A 26505-nucleotide genomic window follows, 5' to 3' on the forward strand; every position below is an offset into this window, starting at 1 on the left:
TTTACGGTTCTTAACTTTTTGTCCTCGACTATATTCAGGTTTCGCCGTAGATGTTATTCGGTAAATTTAGCTTAGCGAAAGGTCGCCAGCAAAAGTTAGTAAAACAAAAGACTGCCTTCCTAAATACTTTTGGCAAAAGTAGGTGATTTACTGCTGGCATTAAAACAAGATAACTACTTGGATTTTTTGTTCTCTAAAACAAAACATTAAGTTCATCTTTATGAGACGGGTTTTATTTTTATCTTGGACAGAAATTATTTGAGTTATCAAGGACTCTCTATAATATATATGTACAAATGTGATTATTCTCCCTTTTTACAACAATAATAATTTCATTCCTGTTGACCGGCTGAATTATCAAAATTAGGACAAAATAAACAAAGTGAAGAAAAAATATGCTAACAGTAAAAAATGTATTTTCAAATAAATTTATAAAAATAACAAAATACATGTTGCCAATAGGCAACTATCACATACTACGAATAACGACAAAAAACTTGTGAATTGGGTTTAGAAAAATGAATTGTCTTTTCAAAATGAGGTATGCTTTTAGTTCCTAATAATGTTTATATTACTTTTTAAATTTATATAATTTCTCTAACGTTTCTCTTTGTAAAGGAAAAATAAGAAACCCGCTGACAAGCCGGTTTCGCGGTTTAGTGGGTTTCATTATTTTTCCTTTTATATTTTCTGTACATGTTTTTACCTTCTATAATAAAAAAAAAAACAATATGGATTTGTGGAGAAATATTTTCATACTAATTTTAAAAATAAAATTGTGAAAAAACATGTCTTTACGAAAACGCGACATGTTTGGCCTTGGCAATTGTGACATCGAGATTCGTGACGATGTTATATTTAAATTTAAACTGTCGCAAACAAAGTTCAAAGCCTAACCGAATCGTGACGACGCCGATGCAATGAACTGTTTTCGCGGGAATTAAAATTTATAAATTTAAAAATAAATTAAATTAGCTACTAACAAGTACAAAAAAAAGCAATATTTCCCTTTTCTCTATTGTTTTTATGGCCATCCATTTTAAACTATATATATATATATATAAAACAATATATATATAAATATATATATATAACAATATATATATATATAAATATATATATAACAGTTGAAACTATTTGGAATATTAAGGTCTGACATTTGTTTACAATGCTTATGACCTGTCATCAGCTGAATTAAGGGATCACTGTGTAGCATTCAATGTTTCGATAATATCTTTAGAGTTATCCATATATAATAAAAAAATCGTTTAAATGAAAATCTTATGATTTACCCAAATACTTCAATTTTTGGCCATTTGCAACGAGTTATCTCAATTAATAAATAAACCAATACAACTACCATGGAGAACAGGAAATAAAAATAACATAAACAGATTTCAAAGACAAACTTAAATATTAAAGTTAGTATATGACCTTTTTTTATCTAACAGCAACTTAAGAACTCTTTAAACAAACTAAACAGTTAAATATATCAACTCTTTCAACTAGAATCCTTAAAATCTATTCATAAATTTGCCACTAATGTAATGTAGACTTTGAACTAAAACTTTTAAAAAGATGTAGTAAATATGGACACAACACGAGAATGTCAGAACAATACCATATTCAACATTCTAAAACGAGACAAAGACAGTCGAGACTTGTAAACCACGGACTGAAAAAAAATGCGATAAACTACCAGACAAACTTAGCAAAAGACACAGACAACTTTTATAAAAGATTTTGAGTTTGTCCAAATTTTTGTAGCCAATGACTGGATTCAACTCCCTTGGGAGCTGTTTATATTAACATATTACAACAGAGATGAAGAACATTTAAGATACGGTAATATAGAAGTCAAGGCATCTACAGGGCTTATGACCTGTCAATGGCTGGTTTAAGTGGCCACTTTACACACTGTGTAACACACTGTGTCTCTTAAATGTTCTTCATCTTTGTTGTATTATGTCAATATAAACAGCTCCCCAGGGAGTTGAATCTAGTCCTTGTCTACAAAAATTTGGACAAACTCAAAATATTGTTGATAAATCCACCTGGTCTATGAAGAAGTATAGAAATTGAAAAATAACATTTTCAGGCGTTGCTTAGTATGTAGGTGAAATAATTCAATTAGATGAATCTCACCCGCATAAATATAGGTTACAGCTCTTTAACTTCAGAAACATCAACAGATGAAAGAATTGAAGGAATATAGATGTTCAAATATAGGCAGAATGGTGAATGTTACACAGTGTGTAAAGTGGCCACTTAAACCAGCCATTGACAGGTCACAAGCCCTGTAGATGCGTAGACTTCTATATTACCGTCTTCTCCATCTCTGTTGTAATATGTTAATTTTATAAAAGATGTTAAAAATTATATCATTAACAATAGAATATGAATTTTAAAAACAAAAAAAATATTTTGTTAAATGAATGTAATCCACATGAGTTACCCAAAATTTTTTTTTTGACTATTTTCAACGAGTTGTAAATAACTTACGGTTGGAAAATTCGAATCAACTTGTGGCAAGTAAGTTTCTTGTGAAACATTCTATTGCAGCATATTCGTAATTGGTATTATGATTGTGTTAGGAAACGAACCTTTAACCTTGTATATGGCATCACAAAACGCCACTGCGCTACGTTTAGAGACTAGCAATAATGGTTCCTGTTCCTAATATTGCATTAAGTTTGTAGTTCTTTGAACCAGCCGACTTCAAGAGTATGAAAACAACCCCATAAATTGTAATTAGCCTCCGCCTCCCGCGAATAGTTACGGCTTGATTCGAATTTAATTGCAAATTATAATTTATCGGCTTCTTGCTTAGTTTTTAAACGCATTTAATAACAAGCGGAGTATTTTTACTTGCAGCAACTTGTAATTTAAATGAATAATAATAATTTACCCTCTATATTATCTATTAATTCATTCTTTTGGTTCTCAGTAGGAATTTGAATTTAAAACTCCTTGGTGATTTTTCTGTTATTTAAGTTGGTTGTTTCATGTAAATTAAATCGTCGTGATCGTGGAATAACGACGGATGTGCGAAAAATACGACATTAACTTTTTATGTATGATCTTAAAAAGGTTTTATATTCCAGGTTTGAAATAAAAATTGTATGTAACTAACCCAAGCATCAAAAGATATTATTTTATACTTGTCGCGTTATGACACAGTTTAAAAAAATAATAAACCGCTCTCGTGTAAAGTTGAAGAAAATCACATGCGTCGTTGTTCTACGATCATGATAAAATGTTCATCTTTGTTTTTTTTATATTGTATTAATGCGCTGCGTTTTATTTTTAAATTATGTTCCTATTATGTGTATTTTTTCATTTTTTTTAGTGAATAATCCGTTGTCTCTATTTTAGAGGTTTATCTGCAGATGGCAAAGAGGGAAAATGTAAGGAAGTTAAGAAAAATACTGTAAAATCCTTGGCCTGGATCCTTAAATACTCCAGGCGCAAGTAATCACAATGTTAGATTCAATCAATATACTTTGATTAATAATGAAAACTCTTATATTTTGTACAACAGTTATATAGCAAGGACCTGTGACCGACTAGGATAGCAAAACCCGTAAGAATAGAGCCGGCCGCCGCGCGCCGTTCACTATACACTAACATATTATGCATAAACACTACAAATATACTGCAAACCCAGACCAATTAAAACTTTCTTGGGTTTTTTTCTTGCAAATGACTGGAATCGAACCGTGGCGCGTGGCGCTGCGTCTGTCCACTGTTATATTATCTTCGTATAGTATTCGTCTCAACTCAACACAGGCCTTTAGTTCCACGGAGTTGGGATTTGTGTCTTAATAAATGTAAATAAAATTGTTTGTTAATAAATTAATAAAATAAAGTGTCTATTTAATTATACGTCATTTATTTTACCTACTGATGAACTGTAAACGTGCAGTTCAATATGATTTTTTTCTAAGAGTTATTTACAACTTGTTGAATATGGTGCCCCAAAATGTAATATTTTTGTAAATCATAAGAACACAAGTATTTCTATAAAATGAACCATATAAATATATTTTCATATTGATAAAATGTATATATTTTTATAAATAAATAAACATTACATTTCATCCTTATTAGGTACTATGTGAACCGCATTTTGACTACACAAAATCTGAATTTGTAATTATTTTGATAATGATTTCGAATGATCTATTAAGAGTTAATAGCTTTTGAGATTAATTTCCTTTTGAATTATTTACTTACTTCAAAGCCAATCATTTTCTGTAAATATTTATTTACTCATCAACAAATTTACACTGTAACTTTATTTACATTATTTCGATAAGCAGATTTAGCTAAGATTGAATTTTGATTTGAGTGGTTTCTAAAAAAAACCAACTAAATATATATTTTTTTTATTTATAAAATATATCAATTTGATTTCACTATTGATCTTCGGTCAATAAAATTGCTTATTGCCAACTTCTCATTTCTACTTTCTGCCTAATCCTGCGGGTAACAGGCGTGATGGTAGTAGTAGAATTTGCAGTTCAATTGCTGAATGTAATAAATATATTATATTCCATAATTTTAACTGTCAATTTAGTTATCGAGGTTTAAAGTTATTATAATAGAGGTAGATAATATTTTTTAAGGAAAAGTCGAGGCATTGACGGGGTTTATTTTTCTCGGCCTTCCTCGAAAATCAAACTTTTTAACTCTTTATAGCACCATGTGACAATTCTGTTACAAACCATCTCAGTGCTTACGAAATCCAAAATAAACACCAAAGTTTATTTTAAATTAATGTTACACTGTAGTTACTCACTATTCTATGCAATCACAGTAAATTTTCTCATAAACAGATGATTCTTGATGATGTTGGTTTCTAAAAAGTTCATTTAGGATTCACTCACTGAAACTAGCAGGGACGCGTATTTGAAATATCTAAAAAAATATTTAAAAATTATACGTGCTAGTTATACATATTTCGCGCTTTATTTTTTTTTGTTTTTTTTTAAATATTTATTAACGAAAACAACAGTTGTTATATTAGATTACAAAATATAAAAAATAGTACATACATCCAGTTAAAGTTTTTCACAAATATAATGAGAGAACATGTTACACAGTAAAGAGAAAAATAATATGCTTCTACGATTAGTAAGGGAAAGTTTCTTTGTTGAAATAATCAAAACAATTTTTTAAACATGTTTCATATTTCTTTGACAATTGAGAATACTTTGAGGCATTGTCTATGTGACACAAATGTCACATTACGATTACTGTCGTTTTTTTTATTTTATTTTGAAAATATTTACAAACTAAAAAATACGTGTTTCATTATTTGCAGAAATCTATAAAAACACATAGTTTTTATTTAGAAGTAGTGTCATAAAGTAGCTACGTAAAATTTAGAATCAATATTCAAAATGCAATTTATTTAACAACCGTGCTATTTTCGAGCCAATTTTTTTTGGCTATGAGTAATATAATTATTTTTAAGTCATAAGCTTTTTAAATACTTGGGCTTTCATATTCCCTTTCCAAATATCTTCTTCATCTCTATTGCAATATATGGGCGTAATACAGGTTTTATGACCTTCATTATCATATTCTCTTTTTGCAAATTCTCTTTTTTTTATAGTACCTATCAACCTTGATAAACTTCATGAAGAGTAAAACCCAGTAATTTGTCTACAAAAGTTTAAGCAAACTCAAAATATTGTCTTCGTCACTAGTACAGGTGAATTCAACCAAAAAAGTCAAATTTGTAATAACGTTAAATTATCAATCGTCAAAATAGATTACATAAAAAATATAAAACGAAATAAATCATTTTGCCCATTTTGACCAAAACGCAACAATATCTCATCTTTAACTTAACTTTTTGTCGCATAAAGCTATGGTTTCACTGGAAAGCAGTTGCGTTATATAGCGGCCGTTATAATATTATGTAGTGTAGTGGACGTAACAAGACGGCTGTCTTAACGGTGACCAGATATGTCAACTTAAATAAAGCGTTGCTGTTTGTTATATGGCAACCGTGATAATCTAATTTTACTTAACTTTTTTTAAATATAAAAATCAGACGTACTTCAGCGAAAAATGTACAGTCTAGACAAAATTCGCATTTTAAAATGTTATGTAGGTATATTTTGAAGGTAAATAGTTATCGATAATTTTAATTTACTAGTGATTTTCCTACAAAATCAATTCTCATAGTCCAAATCACGTTTGAACTCATTTTCAGACACAAAAACGTTAACCACTTCATGAAAAAAAATACTTAAACCGTTCATACTGCTATGACGGCCGTCCTGCAAATGATGGCACCGCTGTTTGACGTTCTGCTCACAATGAACGCTCTCTAAGAAACCTGTGCTATTGGTTTGTATAGACAACGTTTTAATGGCGTCTTTAACCTCTTCATGACGGCACCGCTTTCTTAAAAAATCATAGCTTAAGACTTTCTTCGTGATTTTCGTTTGATGAAATACGAATTTGGCGACGCTAACGATTTGTTTTCGTGTTTGACGATAGTTCCGCATCAAATCACATCAAAAGAAGCTTTTCCCTAAAAGTCCTTTGTTGAACACGGATATACGTCATTTACAATCCAAATTATCGTCGCCATGTTTAAATATCAGTGTAGGCGTTTCTCCATTTTTTATATTAATGTATAGATTTTTCAGTTATTCTTGTAAGGAATGTGGATGTGGATGTCAAAATACTGGCTTCATTGAGTGATCATATTCACATCATCATCATCATTCCATATCCGCTCTCAAGTTGGAGCATGTGGTGTCCGCGATGATCCTCCAGGCATATATGTTGGCTGCCAGCTCCCGCACAACCTCCCAAGTCAGGTTCGCGTCCTGTAATTATGACATGAACAGCCGATGAACAGTTTTTTTGTTTACATTTTTTTTTTTTTTTTGCACCACAACAGGACAGGAGGCCTAATTACAGTGGTGAATTACATCACAGAGCACCCAGGCTTAAGAAAAATCACATTTTATTTTTGTGTGTTCTCACCGGGAATCGAACCCGGAACCTTCCGTGCGTGAGTCAAGCGTCTTGACCACTACACCACGGAAGCCGCCAGTTGGCAGTGGACGTCCAGGACGTCGAAACGTGAGGCCTTGTTAAGTAGGTATGCGTGGTTAAGGGTCTCAGGAGGCTTTCACAGTACATGGCCAAGCCAACCGTATCGCTTTCGTTTGATGGCAAACTGTAGTTTACTGTTACCGTTCTTTTCTTACTTCATTCCTTTCAAAGTCAGACCACTGCTCACCTAAGATTCTTCTGAGACATCTATTCTAAAAACTCAGAATTTTGCTGTTTGGGCCCTAGTGAGGTGTGACGATATTCAAATCTGTGCCTGCTTAATTTAACTTCCATATCTGTACATCTTTTGGAAAAAGTACATATGTATATATCCTTTCAATTTCTTTATAATATTTTTTTTTAAACATTTTTTTTACTTTTAAATTTATTTAGTTTATTGAGACTTTTTTAGGATTTTTATCTAACTGTTTAAACCAACCATCGCTTAAAATACACGTGCACTAGCATCAGCTAATTTACTGCTTAAAATATCATAATTATTTGGCTATCTTGATTATATATATAATAAAATCCGAAAACAGAAATCGTAAACTAGGTAGGTACTCAAGAACAATGATTGAATGTATCGCCTTTTTTGGGTGATCCCGTGCAGATTGAATTCGTTTTAAAGTTTTAGCTACCATTGCAGGAGACATAAACGAGATAAAACTATACGATCGATTTAAAAAAAACATTCATCTCCTAAAAGTTTGCACCGTGTCGCAGTCGTCAGTAGTTACATTCAGTGTCTTTTTATTTGTCGAACGTAATGCCGGGGACCAGCGAAACAAAATTAACACGGTTTTATACAAAATTGTAAGGTGAAAAGTATGCGTAATATATTATGTTGTACGTTATCATAAAATATTTTCAGTTATGATATTATATTTTTCTTTTGCATGAATATTTTTTTCCTCTATTCATATTATTCCGCAACGATTTACCATACCGCCAAAAATACACATTTGTTTGTAAATTTTAAGTTTTGAAAATGTCCTCGTCACTCGGAAATTTGTTTTTAAATTCACGTTTTGAGATATTGTTTTTTCCCCTCCTCTCGAGCACAAAACCTTTTCCGTTTCATTTCTTGACATATTTCCAGCTTATTTTTCACTTTTTTAAAAACTTATTTGGTCATTTCCTCTCCTTCATTTTATGGAGGCAGTCTAGACTCTAGACTTTGGACTACATGCGTCACCCAAGTTATCCTAATCTTACTCAAACACGGTACGTGCTGATTAAATTATATAGTTTATCTGGGAACATCGAGTGTTTGATTTTCTTTAATTCATTATTTGATCGAATACTGCATCAATATAATAAACTTTCAGTTTTACTTTAATAAATCTTTATGTGGCTGTAACATAGGTATACTTATACTAACATACATAAAAAAAAATAGTCAAAAACTTGTTAAAAACAGCAAGTAAACCTTAAGTGTGCACATTAATATATTATATTTGTCATCTATTATTAAACTATGTACTTATTTTTATGTTATGTTTATAATTATGTTCATGTTTATATGGTAGAATTGGCTCTGCGCTATGTTGCCATTTTACTGAAATAAAGTAATAATAATAATAATAATAATAATAAAAAATATGTATACAATACTTGAAATATCCCTGGTATTAAAAAAATAAATAAAGTCGTATATTCCTATAACAGGCCTAAATTGTATTTATTTTCTATAAATAATGGAAAATATAGTTTTAAATAGTATGTATCTGTATTCACATGTTAACTTTTTGTTTTTAAATATTTGTATTTTAAACGAATCGTATTTAGCTTTTACATCACCGCACCATTTTTTTAGCGTCTTTAAAGAGGTAATTTTTTTTATTTTTTTTTATTTTTTTGTTTTTTTATAATATACATAACAGGTAAAACAGGGTATTAAAAAAATAAAGGATAATTACATAGAAATTAAATATATATTAATGAAATACATATATAACACAAGAAATGTTTATGATTTTTGGCTTCTATAATAAATAGACAGGTATAATATTTTTGTGTAATATAAGAAAGAGAAACGAAAATATTCTGTAAAAGATTAAAGGGTACTTTTTTGTTTTAAAGTAATTAAAAAAAGAAATAAAATATATAAAAAAATCATTAAAATATAATACAATTCATTTATATTTTTGCCGTAAGTTTATGCGTTCATTTTAATTGTTGCTTTTCTTCAGTTTCGCACACTCACTTTAAGTTTTTTTTTTCAATGTATTTTTTTTATTTATTATTTTGAATGACAATCACACTGCGAAAACTAATATAACATTTAAATTGTTAATGTTTTTATTGATCCCCTTTAGTATTGGAGTAAAGTCAATGTGTAATCAATCAAATCCCCAGCTGGTCAGAATTTTCGCCTTTGCTTTAGTTTACCGAAAATACTTTTTACATCTTATTTTATTTTTACTATTGTTTGCTTAATCCATGACCGGTCCATAGCCTTTCTGTTGGCGAACAACTCCTGTGCCTCTTTTCAACCTGCACGATTTTTATTTTGACTGTCATCTTATAAATTATCTAAAAAAATTGTATTAACTTTTTATATATTCACATGCAAAACTTGTATGGCTTGGTTATATATTTTAATTAAATTAAATTAAATTAGAAATAGCGTTTCAGGAAAAAAAATCAATACAATTCAATAATCTTTAATTCCCCAAACGAAAAAATCTACTGTTATGGTGGTAAGTTTTTGTTTAGTGCATAAATTAATTCTTATAATAATAAATTTTATTTTGGTAAATCCTAGCTTGGTTGAAAAATCCCCACAAATCTGTGGTTCGTCGTATACACCTGTGTTTTGATATTAATCAATCGCTTTGAGGTTTCCGGAATTAAAAAAAAACTAATCTCAGTAAAAGTGATGCATTTCTTTTAAATCTGCCGCAAAATTGATTTAAACGTCCTTTTTTGTTTAAAATATTTTTTATGCTATTCGGTAAAATTCCTGAGTATCAAGATATCGAGTTGGTAGAAATTAGCACATTCGCCTACCATTCCTGAGGTTCAATTCCTAGCAGGGTCGACGTGAAATATTTGTTTAAATGGTGATTTAACCCTGCAATATTTCACTGTCCCTGGACTGGTAAGACTGATAACCTTACCTTCTAGGTAACAAAAATGATCCAGATGCGCTAAGAGTGCCAATGCAGTGCCCTATGCATTGTGGTCGGTAAATTATAAAAAAAATGTTTCCTGTTGTTTTTCAACAACATTTTAGCCATGGTAAAAATCGTCAAAACTGAACATGACCGACATCTTGACCTCCAACCGCTCGTACACGCATATCACTTGAACGTAGTTGTGCAGAAAGCAGCCAGTCCGCAATTTCGCAAAAATGAGATATTGGTGTTTTTGGGTGCAGTAAGGTCAATTCTATTTTCTGCTAAAAACAGTCAGGCCGCTTTTATACAAATAACTATATTAATCGCCTTCTGAAAATAGTGTCGATTATAAAAATGACATTTCTCAGTTTACAGAAAACAGCCACAGCACTGAAAAAAATAAGGTACTTTAAAAATCATTAAAACTAGTCAAATACATAATTAGATTCTTGTTTGTAATACTAAAAAAATTGTGTACTCATTGTTTATCATTTGTCAAAGTCAAAAACATTCCAATTGTTCTGTAAATTTGATAATGCACTCTTTTTACAAAAGTGTTATTATCTCAGTTTCACTTTTCTATGGCTGGCTGCTTTCTGCATACCTACGTTCATTTGAATAGCCGAGACAAACGAGGCACCTTTTCAAATCTCGAATGTGGATTTCGTTGAAAAATCTTGAATTTTCTGATGTTCAGAAATAACACCGCAAAAAACAGCATTAACGTGAACATCGTGTGGAGAAATAATTCCTTAATTGGGAGACTGCCGGGGACGTTACATCACAGTAGACGCATTTGAGCGTCCGCACAAGTTCCGACGGTGCCAGTAATTTTGCCAATTTCTATGCGAATATTTCAGCGTCCATTCCCCGTGTTTACTCATCCTCATTATATCACGCTTTCCCACATTAAATGTTGCCGACGTTTGATGTGGACCCGTGTCTACTATTTTGACAAGTCCGTATGTAGGAAGACGTATCGCTTTTTGCGCACAAATTGAATTGCCTACACATTTTTCCAATTTTCCGCCACTATTTTTGATTTTTGAATTGATTATGTGGTGAATGTTTATTATTAGATTTCTGGTCTCGTCCTTCAACTTTCGCTGACGCGTTTGCTGGCGGTTTGTTTTTAACATGGTCATCTACAAAATTTATATTTAGTCACAGATCTGTAAATGTAAATGTTTTTGTTTTTATTTATTATATTCAGAAAAAAATAAATACTACAATAAAACACAATTTTTATTAATTTGATTTAACATATAAATGTATCGGAAGATTATTGAGAATAATTGTCCGGCGCCCTCCAACATACCCGTCAGAACATCATTTCCCATACATGAATGTGCTGGATATGAGACAATCGTACCTAAAACAAGCACTTACACACTTCTGAATATGGAGAGGTCTCAGCAGAAAGTCCGTACAAAGTTTTCCCGGAGCATGAATTATGTCATACCCAAAACCCGTACGACTTTTGCTCAGAGACATCTCTCATTTATCGCACCGGGAGTGTTCAATATTTTGAAAGAACGTATTAAGCTTTAAAAGAAAAAAAATATTTTCAAAAAAAAGGTTAAGGACTGGGTTTTCCTCAATGGGAGGAATTTGAGTAGGAAACTCCTTGATGATTTTCCAAATGCTTGAGTTTACTGTTTACCATATTGATGTGCCATATATATGTTTTTAAAAATCTTTTTTGTAATATTTTTTTAAATTTCTAATCCTATATTTGTGGTGAAATACTCATGTGTCTGTGTCATATAATTGCTCGTCCCATCTTAACACAGGATTTTTAGTCCCGCGGAGTTGGTACTTATTGTCTCAAATAATGTACAAACTTATGCATGGAAATAAATAAATCTACTCGTATATATTTATGTACCTAAATTAACCGTCACGTGAAAGAAAAAAAACTTGTCTTCTATAATAAGAAGTGACGTCTTACAATTATGTATTTTCTATTTTTGCTTAATAATTATTCTTTAAATTACAAAATATACAGTGTTTTCAATAAGTGCCATATCAAAAAGGATTATATTTGTTCATTTCATAAAAGAAAAATATACATTTATAATGATATTGCCCCGCCATTATTAATTTTGGTATGAAGATATCTATAATATAAATATTCTTGAATTGATTGATTGCGTCTGTCCCTTATATGATATCAACGCTAAATCAGGGTCATTTTAACATGAGACCCCGAATCATGTCGCCTGTTTGTTACCAATTATTGTTCTACTGTAGCTCTCGCTTATGCAAATGTTTTTAAATTTATATTTGGATAAGTTGCAATTGTGTTGTGACGTGTTGAAGTTCTATATCTATCTAAACCGTCTCTCCTTGCAAAAACATCACATTTGATAGCAGTAAAAGCCGCTTGATGCGCGGTTCATCGTGGCTTGTTTATTAATTCTGTCATAAAAACTTTTTTTTACTGAGGTAAGGTAATCGAGCCAAAGTCATCATATGAATTTCTTATACAAGCGTAAGTCAATTTTCTCATATAATTATTTACTAGATAAACAGTAGATCTAGTTATATTTAAACGTATACATTTTTAAGTATTTTTTCCCCTTTAACTCTATAATATTTTCCTTTGATAATAATAATAATTTAGATAACTTATATAGCGCCATTTTCGTAATATATTACCTCAAGGGCGCTTTACAAAGTGATTATATAAAGATATAAATTTAATTTTACCTTTTAAATTTAAGAAAAATAATGTACTTTGTCAACACATGCTAAGAATTTATTCAAATGATTTAGAGAACAAGTGGGTTTTAAGTTTTTTCCGAAAAATCACTTCATTCTCACAGTTTCGGACCTCTGCTGGGAGAGCATTCCATGCCGTAGAGCCTGCGACCGCAAATGCGCGTTCGCCAAATTTAGAGCGCTGTTTGCGTAGATGCATAATAACTTTTCCTTTCGACGTTGACGTAGCTGATCTAAGCGTAAGACGTCTGTCAGCTAGTTCATCTGGAATGCAGAGTTCCCTTAGATATTCTGGAGCAGAGTTGTGCAGTGACTTATACATAAGCCAACAGAGTTTGTATTCCACCCTCTGTGGTAAACGTAGCCAGTGAAATTCGTAGCCAAAAAACTGAACTTAGAGATTCCAAAAATAAGTCTCGCTGCGGCATTCAACACAGACTGTAAGCGGTTATTACTACCGAATACAAGGGTAAGCTCAAAAAATAATCCTTAAAGAGTATAAAAATATAAATTTATGTTTACAGACATTTCAGCATACTCTAAGCATTGTTAGTTTATTATTTGTTTCCTTTTGAATGTTTGTCCGTTTTCTGTTTTTTTCTGATTCTGTTGTTTTTGTGTGACACAAATGCCTTCCCCTGACACATTCTAGAACCCTGTTCTCTACGCGTCCCTCCGTTGATTTGCCCTGTTTTCTCGTTACTTTTCCGCAATTTTGATCCACCTCTTTCGTACGTAATTTGAGTAATTCAGATATCAAATTAGAAATATTATTCAGCATGTCTAATACCGCGTCGGTCTCGTTAACAATGACCCGCCTTGTTTGGCTCAATATAATTGGATATTTATTCCCAGTTCACTAGGTCAAGGCTTCAAGTACTCGGTGTTGGTTTGTCGGGTGTTGGTACAATGTTGTCTGATGTCTTGACAATTATAGTCGCTTCATTTAACGCGTCCGCGTCCTCTTGTCGATGTTTATTTTTATCATCGTTATAATCTTCATGAAATTGTAATCAAGGGATTCATAAATTTTAATGAATCTACAAAAGCCTTCTTTATTATTTAAAAATACACCACAAAATTTTATGAGACATATTAATTTATTATATAAATAAAAGACGAGTGATACTTTAATCCACAGATTTGGAATCGGTTTTTCAGATATCATTATTAACAAAACCGCACTCACGAAGGATGGGACACTAAAAATAAAATAAAATACTTAACTCATTAAAATAGCATTATATCAACTCATTTGTTAACCCGAAGAAAAAATTTTGATAATGATCCTTAAGATAAAAATAACTTTATTTAATTTACTTTCAAATAACTTTGAATTATCTATCCTCACCTCTGTTTTGTATAAATACATTGAACTCTTTAATAAAGATACCAGTCTCGAAGATGTCGCGAAAGCGGTGAAACTGGTCACTGGATATTCCAAATTTGTGGATTAAAGTATCACTCGTCTTTTATTTATATAATAAATTACAATGAACTTCCATCAATAATTTTCACTTACAAAATGTTTGAGACATACATATTATATTTAAACTACATAAAATTTATTTCCTGTATTTAAAAAAATCTAATTCTACTCTGTAAGTACCTTCACCTACCTACGCACTTATTACCTACTAAAATTTCCTATTTTTATCTAATTTTATTTTGCCTTCTTATTTAAGACATACTTAATTAACTGGTACCTACCATTTATGGACAGTACATAATGAGATTATAAGCTAAAATTATCATCACATTTTGAGTACTTCAACAGCTAAATTTCTAAAAAGTTGAAATTTTTCAATAGAATAAGAATCAATTTTGGTTTAAATACTAGTAATTTAATTTTTAAGCTAATTTTATTGCCACATTTAAATTATTGTTCTAGCATTTTCTTTCTGAGCAATGAAAATCAGCATAATGTCATGCAGAAAGCTCAGAATAGGGGAATGAGGACGATATTGAGATGTGGCAGATATACAGAGATTCAATATATGTTGACGGTAGGTACTGAACATCCTTTCGGTAAAGCAAATAGTAATTTCAAACACATTTGCGCTAATATTTATAAAAAAAATTAATTATTGTCCAATTACATGTTTAGTAATGTTCAGCGTAACAACGAAATTCATCGCTGTCCTACGAAGGGAGACGAGGGTTTCAGACGTCCCAAAACAAGATCCAGGTATCTCAAAACAATCTGTATCATAAAAGACTTAAGATGTTTAATAAGTTGGCAAAAGAGATTAGGGATGCTGGGTCTATCGCATCGTTTCGTGGGATCGTGGGATCGTGGGATGGCAATGGTATTCATCAAAAACAAACATCCACATAAGTAGGTAGATAAGAGTGTCATCAGAAAGCGTCTGGATTTTATAACAATGTTTTGTTTTTGAAATTATTTTTGTTAGTATATACGAGTACATTGTTTATTAGTCAAGGTATAACTAGATGTTCAAATTTTATTTGGACAACTATATAAAATGAATACATTACAATATATCTATTTTTTCTTCGCATACGCTGGCTTATGTTTAATAACGTTTTTGCTAATTTATTATCGCAGGCTTTTGCCTTCTGACACTACATTTTTTTAGTGTAGACTTCGTTAGGTTCAAGAAAGGTTAAAGGATTTTGGATCAACGTAATGCACGGAAATTTTAGTATTTGGTTGTAAAAAAATTCTACCATTTGTATTGGTCCGGCTCGTTTGTGCGAGTTAGTCACCGCGGTACTTAAAAAATATACACAGTGTCTGTGTACGAATATTACACACCTATAACAATTATGTCGACCATTGCGTCCTCGTTACTTTTTTGTTTACGCTTAAAAGTTTCTAAATCTACCATTACTTTTCTTTTTTTATCCCTCGCTATCAAAGAAGAAATCTTATGAATATTTTTAGAAGGTAAAAACCGTAGAAGAATATATCATTATTCAAGGCCCAAATATTTCATCTGGAGCTCCTCCAATAATTCTTAATTGAAAAAATGCCGTCGTAAGTTATATTAAGAAATGTAGTTTCCGTAGTACGTTTTTAATGGATCGAATGAGCAAATGAACATCACATGACCTCAAAATAGTTGGTTTTTCAGATTCAATATGCTATCAATCTCTTACTTTTATGTGCCATAAATTACTTTTAACAATCGCGTAAAGTGATTTCGTCAATCGAAAAGATGTTTTCGATGTTCGGCCGACAGTAATTTTTGACTTCGGGGAAGAGTTATTTCCGCAATTAATTCTCGATTTTCTCTCGCGATATTGCCATCGTAATACTCGTGATATAATGTATAATTCTTGTGACATTGATTAATTCCCTTAGGTTTTGTCAAATAAACCTTTCCAACATATAAGCGGAGACACGTAGAATCTAACATCAGTATAATCCGAGTTTGATAATGTTGCGCGGAGTGAGTATTATTTTTAATAGGACATTATTGATTTTTCCTTAGTTCCGGTGTCCTTTATACTTTATATTGTTTGTTTACCTTGGAGGCGCCATAATGTCGTCTATTCTATTTTCTTAAAGTTATCGTGCTTGATAACAAATAACTCTGTTCACGACAAACCTATCTTAAGTTCTTACAGCGATATAAGAGTTTGACTTATTTACTTAGTCAACATTTTTGATCGACTTTAATCGAGACATGTTACAATCAATATTATTGTTTTTACCTTCCTTAAGTCTTATTTTATATTCCACAGTGTTTGTTTGTTTTAGTTTTTGTGTTATTTACTTATAATAAATAATTTTATAATTTATTACGAGTTAAAGAAAACTTTCAAACGTAAAATTAGAGTAACAAAATCTAAAAAAAATGCACGATAAATACGCATTTGAACCATTTATACCAATTTGGAAATCGCTACTGATTCAAAAGATTAAGCTGACAAATCAAATAGTTTTGTAAAATTACAGTTAGAAATGATATACAATTAGAAAAAATCATAAGAATTAACATAATAATATGAAATGAAATACATTATTTTAAAATTTGTTAATCCAACATTGAAAACCTATTTTACAAAAATTAATCTATATCCATAATAAAAATAGAATAATCTTTTTTATAATCATTTTCTGGGGTTAGCCCTTAAACATCCTGAAATATTTTCTTAATAAATCATTTTTAAAGCTATCGTCTGATAAAAAGAAAGGAAATCATACAATTTAGCCATTTTAAACCGCTTTTTTCCATGATTGTGGCGTTAAATAAATGAAATAAGTAAACATAATATAATAATAATCATAACATTTTATTACAAAACTTCTGAGAGTATAATATATACTATACATTATACTCCCAGGAGTAGATTTTATTAATTATTTATTTTTAAAAAAAGAACAGTAGATAAATACAAATGTTATTATTTTAGGTATGTTTGATAAAAAATAAACTGAAAAGTTTTACATACTTAAAATATTTACTAACGTTAATTAAAATGTTTGACCACAAAGTTAATGCTTTAAACATAAATAATAAAACATAATTACTTTTTGAGCGGCAGATTACGCTTTTCGAAATTTAGACAAAACTAAGATTCATTGATACAATGTAAAAGTGAAATATCGAAGTAAAATTTGCAAAATAATTTACACATAATAGATTGAACAGGATAGTTGTGAAAAAAATTGAATATTGGTTTTAAAAATAAATGCGAGCATTTAAAACCACACAAATTTTATCCTATTTTTTATTTTATTTTGGGTGTGGCCTTCAATTATCTTCGAAAAAAATGATACAGATTAAAATGTTTTAGCCCTTTCTCATGGAATTATGTTTTTTTATTAAACCTGTTCTGGTTGTAAATTTTGTATTTCTACCGTGTGTTTTTAGCAAAATATGAATACTCATATCGGCCCTCAAATGAAGCTAAAACTGAAGAAATAAAATATTTTCATCCAAATTTTCCTCTCAACAAAAAAATGTAATTCCGTAAAAAAGAGTATAAACTAAAATATTCAACTGTTCTGTTTTTCTAAACCGTTTATTAAGGGCATACTTTAACCCAGAATTTTTGATAAAATAACAAAAAAAAGATGTGGTTTTAAATGCTCGCATTTATTTATTGATTTCACTAATTTCTTGTTTAATCTATTATCTTTAAATGATTCAACATTATTTCGTTTTTAAACGAATGCAAATGTATCTAAGTCTAGTCCAACTTTTAAAAGGCCTTATCTGCCAGTCGAAAAGTAATTATATAAAACTTTAAAGTATTTTTTTTACTAAACGAATCTTAACAAATAATTATGTTTTTCTGATGTTTTAAAGATTTTGAAAATAATTACGTTTCAAAATGGCGAAATCGTATGATTTCTTTACTTTTTATCAGACTACAGCCTTAAGAATGACATCCTTTGTTATCTATCTAATACTGAATCATTTAGGTTTCTAACACAACTGTAGTTTATGGATATCGTATTTAATTTGACTTGGCAACGAATTGTCTTTAAATATATTTGTAATTCATCAGGAATTTCCGCTTTCTGGAAACATCTAAATCTAGATTGTCACCCCCCTTCCCCGGCTTCTCCCTTCACAGCCGCGGCGCTATATTGCATTTCCGCGCGCGGATCCGAATGGCTTATGGCTAGCAGTGCGACGCGGAGGAATGAATATTGGCGCACTAAACCGTAATGAGAGTGCAATTTTTATATCCCCCTTTCCTGACAACCCTCGTTTGGATGAGAATTGCTTGGAGTCGGCTAATTCCTTCATCAGGGGCGGCTCCAGGCAGCAGCATCGTGAGCACTCGCGAGATATTGCACCGGATTTCGAAGAAAAAATGCTGAAATTAGCTTGTCGCTTAGCAAATAACGTTAAGTTACGTATAATACCTATATCTTGATATCCTTAACATTTATTTTATTTTATTAAAATAAACGGCACTTAGTGCCTTTTACATACTAGTTACAAATAAATAAACATACATCTAAGCATAATTATAATTAATACAGAGCATTTAAAACAATATTATTAATTAACAAATTAAGAAAGTCTAAAAAAGATAAACTATATAAAACCATTTATAGAATTATCGATAAAAAAATGATAATTTTGTATTCGAAATACTTTGAACCAGTTAAAAAAAAAATAAGAACGTAATTTTGAATAACATTAAATGATTAAAAAAATTAATTATATTTATAATTATTTAAAGTTAATACTTAGGTAAATAGTATATATTTATGAATAAAAATATACAATGACGTAAGAAAAAAAATGACGGAGAGAAATATTTTGTACGAAAAAAGAAAAAAAAACACTAAAGAGAAGTTTAAACAATTTTTAACAAATAGTTTTCTAGAACTATTACCAATGAAATACAGGAGAAGAGCCGTTTTATGTGTACTAAATTTCATGTGAAATGAGTCACCAATGTCCTGGGACTCATTGCCTAGAGTGTGAAGTCTATTGATGACTGCATTTTTACCATATGATGTCGAAGTATTGTTGCCACAGTATTGGTAGGTTTGCCGAGTTGTATTAAATGAGTTGTATTAATTGTTGTATGAAGCCGAATTTATATTAAAGTAACATCATCACAGCCTTACCGACCACCTGATGATGCACTGAATTGATCGAATGCTTTTTTCAATATTTACTATTTTCTTTTTGTTGGAAACATCCGTTTCAGAAAAGATGAAACTATTTGTGTTAGAGCGAGGTTCTAACCTCGGATCTTTGATGCGGAATTCAGAATCCTCGGCAATCGCACCATCATAACTAACATATATGGGTATAATAAGGCTTTTTATGAAAACGATAATGATGATTGCATTTTGTTGATTCTTTTTCTTTCTCCTTTCCAGTAATCTGTAATGTCCGCACGGGAGGCGCCCCGCGCCCGCCGGCCCTGCGGCGAAGTGACCGCGGGCCCCTTTCGCTGCTCCGCCCCTGGCGAGTGATAGCCCGGCGTCCCGTTGAGCCCCTAGAGACCAGAACCTTGATGCACTATCTTATAGTAGAACAACGAAGTGTTATAATGTAAAATTTCAATGCATCGAAACGTTCTTTTGACAAATTGACTATGAAATCAAAAGACAACTGTACGCATAAATTTTGTATAAAAAAGTGAAAAAAATAGCATTTTTCTGTACCAGACTTATAAGACAAATATTTTTTGTCATAAGTTAATGGTTGCGTTCGCATTTCATAGAAATCGTGTCAGTTTTATTTTGTTTATATGCGTTTAAACTTAAAATACTTCTAAAGTGACGTCATTTTATTATTAAACTGAAAGTGCTACTGATATTTTAGTGAATTTTTATTGGTTTGGTAAAAAAAAACAAGTTTTTTGGTCCAGTGAAGTGAATTTGAACTTAACGGTGATTATTGTTTTTTGGATTTTCTGAGGATTTATCATCAAAAGCTTCTCCATCAGGTATGTTTTCAATTATTTATGCGTACATTTTACAATTTTGTGTTTAGTTGTACATAAACTTGCTACGTATTACATATTATAATGTTTATTTTCTCCCACGAATATTCATACAAGGTTAAATCACATTTGTTTTTATATATTTCTTTTATATCTATGTAAATCACCCTTATTTGTTTTTTATATACATTTGTACTTGTTTATTGTACAAAATATTGCGATCCCTTTGTACGATTTTTTTGCCTACCGCTGAATCAAACTTCTGTTAAAAAATGGAACGGACAGTCTTTGGTTCATGTCTGGCTTGATAATAATGTTAATCATATGGGTTCTCAGTGAATGCACAGGGTTTTGAATTCCATTCACCTAAATCGAATTAAAAAGCAGGTATCTATGTGTTGCTCCTGAGATTATATTATATATTTAGTGTCAGTGCCGAAAAACGGCGTTTATAAAAAATAAAAAATAAGATAAGTCCTTAGTCCTCATAGTAAAAAGTGGGTTTTCAACAAAACAATTTGACATCTAGAATTGCTAGGAAATATTCATCGCTGCTGACGCTGACATAAAAATACATGTACTTAAGCTACATAAATTATAAACTATATGAATATTTGATAATATGAAGACTATGATTATGTTATAGTAAAACTGTTATTAAATTATTAAAATACAGTAAAAATAAGATTTTTTTACAATATACCTATATGTCTGCAACTAAACAATCTAGACCAACATTTTTTAACATTATTAAGCCTGCGGGCCGGTGAAAATAAGAGAAAAAAATTGCGGACCGGTAACGCGGATATAAAAACGTTTATATATTGGTTTTTAATATGAATTATAACAGGCATAGAAATAAGAAACGCCGCTTTTTTTAGTACAGTAATTATTGAATTCGTGTTTTGGTCCCGTGGCTAGTGTCGTGGACTCATGGATCAAAGGTACGAGGTTTGCACCCCACTCTACCACAATTGAATTATTTGGGTAAATCATAAGAACGTAAAAAATAATTTTTATTTAAAAAAAAAAGTATTTCTGCAGGCAGGTAGAAAATCTCAACGGACTGGTACTGGTCCGCGGACCTGCGGTTAGAAAACGCTGATATCTATATCAGCGTCTACAGCTAACAATCTAAATAAAAAAAAACTAAAATTAGGTTCAAAGGAAAATTATGGCGGGTTGCTAAAAAAATATTTAAAAAATTGAATTAGTAAATGACACAAAAAATGTTGATTGATTCTTCAACGCAGCATTAAATTAAACTATCAAAAATATTACGTTTATGCTCCCGATAATTATCGTTTTTTTTTATTCGTAACAAGGAATTACACATTTTCCTGGCATTATCATTAATCTTATTTTGATTAGCGTTTGACCCTCGCTAAGTTCAGTGATAAGGCGCTGACGATTAGAAAATCGTAAACAAATTTTCCTCAACAGATGCGTCACTAGTTTCTAAAACGTGCCGAAGAGTTGGTCGTGTCTCCCCGGTGTCACCACTACCGACACAGACGCACTGAGCCAAGCGCACGAATGATCTATCGGCATTCTTTAGACACGTGCAGTCGATGTCAAGGAACTGCAAAATTATTCCGGTCAAGAGCAAACAACTAGCTGGTTGGTCCGAGGGACTGATGACGTTTTCTGATCACGTCCTGGAGGTTCATAGTTTGACGGTTCGCTGCAATATGTGCGTCTTCTTCCTAGTAAACAGCGCCCTGATCGCCAGGATAGCGTCCCGAGGAATGCAAAAGTCTTCATTATGCCGCCGTCCATTGTGCATTCGTATGGTTGAGAATTTCTCAAAGGGTATTTAATTAGGCTTGGCAAAGGCCAGTTTTCGTTTTCTTCAATTATTGAGTATGTGACGATGGGTTCACTCGTTCAGAATTCTGGTTTTTTGGTAACTCTTAGTTAAAAATCGAGTGGGGATACGTCCGCCGAGTTGTGGCGCCTTCGCCTAGATTCGATACCTGACATGGTGGACTTGTTTAAATTCAATAAATTATAACAAATAAATTATTTATCAAAATTACACCCAGATAAATTTTATTAAGTAGATGTTTTAACAAGGATCCTTCTTATATTTTGCAGAATTTATAGAAAAACGATTTATTATACATTTATTTTTTTAAATTTATTTTACAGAAACAAACAGCTGACAATGATATAATAACATAAAAAAGATACGGTTTAAAGACAGACCAGCGAAGTTTCTAAATAAAAATTTTACATATTAATTTGTGGAACAACAAAAGGATGTGTTTATGTGTATTTGTATGAGAGTAAGTGTAGAGGTGTGTTTGTATATATATTGCATTAATTAAATGAAAATATAAACATCCAATCGTCTCAACTCTAAACATTTATCAAAGGCATATTTCAGCTCCTAATTTATCGTTTTTATGACCAATGTCAATTTGTGCGTATTTTAGTATCTTAGAATTGTCTTTCTTCAATAATTTACATTTTATAATATTCTCATTTGAAAGTCTCACAGAAAATATTTTTTATTTACTGTTTGTTCTTATATGAAGAAATTCTGAGTGTGAAGCAAAAATGATCAAATAATACATCCATAAATAAATACCATTATCGATTTTGATCGACTTAGAATTTATTAGTCACGCTTGACGTTTGTTTAGTTTGTTATATACGCGTAGAACTTGTTCATAAATGTATGCAAAAATGTGGGATGGTCAAAAAATAAACTATATTTTTTTCTTATACCGGGTATAATTTTTTTTACGGGATAAGTTATTTAAGGGCCTTACTATAAACCTGGAGAAAGTTACGCCTAGGCGTAGAGGTAAACTAACAATGGAAATACCATTCTTATTATAGTGGTAAAATAAAGATGGTATTCTCATCCGTATTTCACCACTATACCTAGGCGTAACTTTATGCCGAGTTTATGAGTAAGGCCCCTAAAGTATAAGTTTGGTATACAAGGAAATCTAACAGGTAAGGTCCGTAGTGTAAGTCGAGCCATACTGCTTAGTAGGTACCATATCAATTATTCAAATGCATGCATGCAAATATAATTCTATGAGTGTACTTTTCATTTATTTTTCTTTGAAAATATGGTTTTTCTGATAAAGTCGGTAGAAATAAGTCATTGTGGAAAAGCACTTCAATTTCCGCTAATAGTTTTTCCTCGTACACCATACCTTAGTGAGTTGAAATGTGCGTGTCTACACGACACGACCAACGCAGGACTTGCATTCATTTAACCAAGAAATGTAATTGGCTGATGGAAAAACATATATGTAGGTATTACGGTATTATGTTTATACAATATATACGCAACACGCCAACCTGAAATGACATTATGCAAATTAATGAACGTGTGTTATGCTAATATAATATTCTTTTCTAATTTATTACGCTTAAAATAGCACTTTTTACATTAATCATTTGTATTTTAAAAGGAGTTTATTTATTTTTAACTAGATTATCAATAAGTTTGTTCGCCTCAAGATTGTTCAATGTCCTGGATGAACATATTAAGTTCTCCAAAACGAAAAACATTTTCAGGAGAAGTATATAAGTTTGGATTTGGTCCAAGGAAAGACATCATTCTAGGAGACTGCTGCCAGACATTGCATAGACTTATATATGGTACTATTAAGCATGTTGTCCAGATGCTTTTTTAAAAATTTATGTTTTTCAACAATATTTTGAGTTTGTCCAAATTTTTGTAGACAAGGACTGGATTCAACTCCTTGGGGAGCTGTTTATATTAACATATTACAACAGAGATGAATAACATTTAAGATAAGGTAATACAGAAGTCTAGGCATCTACATGGCTTATGACCTGTCAATGGCTGGTTCAAGTGGCGTTGCCTAGTATGTAGGTGAAATAATTCAATTAGATGAATCTCACCCGCATAAATAAAGGTTTCAGCTCTAACTTCACAAACATCAACAGATGAAAGAATTGAAGGAATATAGATGTTCAAATATAGGCAGAATGGTGAATGTTACACAGTGTGTAAAGTGGCCACTTAAACCAGCCATTGACAGGTCATAAGCCCTGTAGATGCCTAGACTTCTATATTACCTTATCGTAAATGTTCTTCATCTCTGTTGTAATATGTTAATATATGTTTTTGTTATAATTTTTGTTTGTTGTATTCTTTAATAATACGCATGCTTCCACTTTCTATTCTGTTGTATCCCAATTCAACACGGGGCTCTTGGCCTCATAGAGTTAGGGATATTTACTTTTTTTTTTTCGTTATATGTATCTTAATTTGAAAAATTAAATTAATGAAAATGAATAAATAAACAACGATTATCTTCGATTTGATAGTAACTGTCCGGCTATTATTTGTTGACTTTATATAGAACTACCCATTTTATTTTATTTTTTCAAATGGAAAATAAATAATGAAAAAACATTATCCAAGATAACTGCCAAATCAGTAAAAATATTGATTAAAAATATTTCAGAAATCAACAGATGGAATAATTGAAGAAAAATATTTCAAACAAATGAAAAATGGTACTTGTTACACTGTGTGTAAAACGGCCACTCAAACCAGCCAATGTATGATGATGAGTGAGTGATTGTGATAGGTCACATGCTCTGTAAATACCCTGCTTCCATATTCCTCCTCTAAAAATATAATATTCTCCATTTCTTTTGCCATATATTAAAACAGATTGACATTTATATGTATGTAGATATTCGCAATAAATGTCAAAAATTATAACAGCCACACTTGTTCTCAAGGACCTTTAACTTTTGTGTGGCTATATTGTTACGTGAACACTAATAAATCAATACTTGATATATCTCTCTTATTTAAAAAATAATGAGTTCTTATTTTGCTATAACAGGCTTTAATTATACGATCATTTTAATAAGTTATAGAAAATATATTATTAAACAGTATTTATGACATTTTAAATTTTTGTTCAAGATACGAGTACTTGTGTTTCAAAAAATCTTGTTTTCCTTAATGTAACACAACTTTACAGCACGGTTTGTTGGTGGATTTTTGTAGCCCAGAGTTTAAAGATAATCAATTACATCTTTCCAATTATTTAATAAAATCTTTTTCTCTCAGTAAATAATGTACAAAAGCGCATTGTATTTACTCGTTAAAGTTTATTGATTTCTGTCGAGAATGGTTATGGTTCTCAATAAAGCGAACGCTCCATAAAAATCAATATATGGATATGGCATACGGTGTTATCGAGTCGCAACAGTTACAGGTTGTTCTTTCGATGATCTCCCCGAGGAAATGGAGAACGTCCTCTTTTCCCCGCGCCAGTGTACTATTTTCAACTTCTTCCTCTATACTCGTTTCCAAGTTATTGCTCTATTCTCGGCCAACCAGTTTTCTGCATAACTTGTTGTTTGCAGTCGATCGGTTGACTTTTTTTTGCCTTTTCCGTGTTTGTTGTTTTTATGCGTCCAGCAATGAGGTCAACGTTGCTAGCACGTTTGTTCCAGTTTTCATTGTTGCTGAATTGCTTTTTGTTATTCCTTCTGCGTCTATAGGCTACTTTTTTTCAGGAACTCAATGTTTACTATTTGTCTCAGATTATTTGTGCACCTACCTTTTAACTGGTTTATGATTAAGACGTTGTAGTATAGTTTCATGTAAAAACAATCACAAAATATATTCGTTTCACTGGCCATCGTTTTATTTTCAGACGAGTATTTAAAATCGAATGTCGGCCTATTACATAATATCGTAAAATCGGCAAAGGAAATTCCACTTCAATGAATGTGCGTGTGATCTTATGCAAATGTTTTGTTTGTCCTTGCAAATGATATATTAAGTAACAGTCGTCACTTGTTTTTCTGTATACTTCTAATAATTATATTGTTTGCAAAAAATAATTGACTATGAATTGAATCATAGGTCTTTGACACTTCAGATATTCACTAAATTGAAATTTCGATTGATAAAAAAGATCAATCGTTTTACGTGTTGATTTTTTCAGCCTTTTTCTATCTTTTCTAAATACATGTACTCGTACTAGATTGTAAACTATTATTATTTTAATTTTTATATTGAGGATATCAACAGTAATACATTTGAAAAAATATAACATATAAAATATGCAGAGAACAAAACCAATAACAGATGTCCGCAGAAATACATGAAATATACATAAATCGGTTTCTTTGCGTGTGTAAAATATGTTTTAGAAATTAG

General features: G+C 31.1%; 1 protein-coding gene across 1 annotated transcript in view; it reads left to right on the forward strand.

Moving 5' to 3' along the window:
* LOC148283666 (ecdysone receptor-like) overlaps nucleotides 1-26505 on the forward strand; it is a gene marked incomplete at its 3' end in the record, with an annotated part of 719211 nt that overhangs the window by 126267 nt on the left and 566439 nt on the right. The window contains exon 3 of the mRNA XM_088243474.1: nucleotides 19756-20327. The remainder of the gene's footprint in view (nucleotides 1-19755; nucleotides 20328-26505) is intronic.

This window comes from Micrasema longulum, unplaced genomic scaffold, assembly GCF_059751315.1.
Source record: "Micrasema longulum isolate JH-2025_06_02 unplaced genomic scaffold, ASM5975131v1 h1tg000214l, whole genome shotgun sequence".
Taxonomy (NCBI): domain Eukaryota; kingdom Metazoa; phylum Arthropoda; class Insecta; order Trichoptera; family Brachycentridae; genus Micrasema; species Micrasema longulum.